This window comes from Physella acuta, unplaced genomic scaffold (genome assembly GCF_028476545.2).
Source record: "Physella acuta isolate Inbredline_101_S28 unplaced genomic scaffold, ASM2847654v3 ptg002818l, whole genome shotgun sequence".
NCBI classification, from domain to species: Eukaryota; Metazoa; Mollusca; class Gastropoda; family Physidae; genus Physella; species Physella acuta.
The window spans coordinates 30,001-32,500 of NW_026734222.1; positions in this window are offsets into that span (position 1 = coordinate 30,001).

Consider the following 2,500-nt stretch of genomic DNA (forward strand, 5'->3'; position numbering starts at 1 on the left):
CGCGCGGGCGCCACACTTCCGGGGGGCGCCCCAGGTGGGGTGCCAACTTTGGCGCCCCCGACTAAGGGGCCGCCCCCACTGCGGTTACACGCTTTACGACCACCCACCCGCGTTCCCCACCCCAGGGGGCATGCGAATCACCCGCCAGGGGCGTTCTGGGACCGAGGGCGCCGCTCCGGCACAAGGGGGAGCCAAAACGCCCCGAGTTCCCCCGCGGCCACCTCGACACCTGGGCGGGCGGCGAGGGGTGTCCTGCGATCGGGGTGGGGAGCTCTACCAGAATCACCCGCCAAACTTCACCGGGGGCGTCTCCCGGCGCCCCTGCGCTCGGGTGACGAACAGCGCCCCGGGCTATCCCGGGCGCCCTATGGCGTCCACCTTCGATCGGAAGGGTGATCTCGACTCGGGCTGAGGCGGGCCACAACAATCCGCGGTCACATCGGAGCCGTCCAGGCTAACGAGGCCCCGGCTCACGGGTAACCCATGGGGCTGGACCGGGAGTCCGCCGTTAAAGAAGAAAGAAATGTAGTGCAAACCAGAACCAGTTTTTTTTATTTATTTTATAACTCGACTAATAATCGTCACAAAATTATAAACTTGGTACCTACGGATAGCCCTGGGCCCAACCTAATACAGGATGTCCATAACTATGCGCTAATTAAATAATTAATGGGTATTAAGGTCGGTCTTAGTAAATTGCTATATAAAGTCTAAGACCAGAACCAGTATTTTAAATTTATTTTATAACTCGGCTCCTAATTGTCACAAAATTTAAAAATTGGTACCTATGGATAGCCCTCGGCCCTACCTAATACACCGTGTCCATAACAATGTGGTAATTAAATATTTACTGGGCGTTAGGGTCGGTCTTAGTAAATTGCTATATAAAGTCTATATAAAATTTTACGAATTTAAAAAAAAAATTCCTACCGTCAAAAATAGCGACGCCTAGACCACCACACCTGTTCTGACGTTAAATCCTACTTGCACACACGTGTGGGAATAGATTAGATATCATCTAGAGATAGAATTCCTAATTATTTAATTAAAATAGAGACTCTAGATTTAATAGTTGTGTCATAGTTACATTAAGTCGAATTAGCGAAGCGGAGGCGGGAACTAGATTCTAGATCTAACACTTCGATTGCGATGAAAAAAAAATAGCTTTATTTTAAGGCCGACAAGGCAAATACGGTTTAATTAATATTAAAGAAATAAGTCCGAACACCTACCTTAAGCGAATCATCTACACAACACATGACTAGAAATAATACACGTCCACACGAAGAGCGATTGAAACGGTGACTGCAACGGTGAAAACTTGTACGACGGAAACATGGCGCCTAGGTTATGCCTACTTCCGGTCTGATGAAAATTTTTAATTCATTTTAAATTTTGCGCTCTATTTCGTCCGCGCTTGTCCACTTAAACTCTACAGAAAAGATAGTCTATATAAAAATAATTCCTAGAAGACAATTTTATGAGAGATCACCCACATTTATTTACCCTGCCTGTCTACCTTAGGGTTAGAGTTTGAATTTTTCTAGATTCAAGCCAAATATGCCGTGTCGATTAAACGACGACGTACATAACAGAGCGAAGACAATGAATGGTTCCTTAATTAACTATAATTACGGTCCTAATACAACTACAATTCACCATAGTACTAATATGTATGTGTATTGTTGTTTTGGGAGTTCTGTCATTACATTTTAAATTATAAAAAAAACGGGTTTACGATACACTTCATTACGCCGCCGATCGTGGTTTTAGATTTAAATTTGGTCGGATTCGGTTTATTATTAATTTATATAATACTTTATACATACTTTAATTCATTAAATACATTTATCTATGTATTTATTTCATTAGTTAAGTATTTGTTTAACTAAAAATTATCAATTTAAGGCATAACAATTACAGAAAACGATTGTATTTGAGATAAGTCTTATCGAACCATTTAGTAGCTGGGTCGGTTTATTATTAATTTATCTAATACTTTATACATACTTTCACTCATTAATTACATGTATATATGCATTCATTAAATCATTTAAGTATTTATTTCATCAAAAAGTATCGATTGAAGGCATAACACTGATAGAAAACGATTGTATTTGAGATAAGTCTTATCGAACCATTTAGTAGCTGGTTCGCGGGTCGGTTTTATTCCTTAACTCTAGATTTAAGTCTATCGTGTTTAATTTCAATTTAATTTATCACAACTTTTAGATTTTGTACTAGATTAAGCTACATTGAAGCTTATTTTTCACTATTTAATCAATAGAGGATATTATATAATATTTTTAAGTCTAATATTACGCAGCCGTTTGTTAAATCTAGTTTTACAACGACGACTCGCGCGATTTCGGTTTGGTTTTAAAACTTAAGTTCATTGATTCTTAAAATATATATTCCAGTTAGAATAGAACTGAATACGTACCACATGATGTATACACACGTTTGGGTTATTTATTTATTTTAAATTTAGTTTATTATG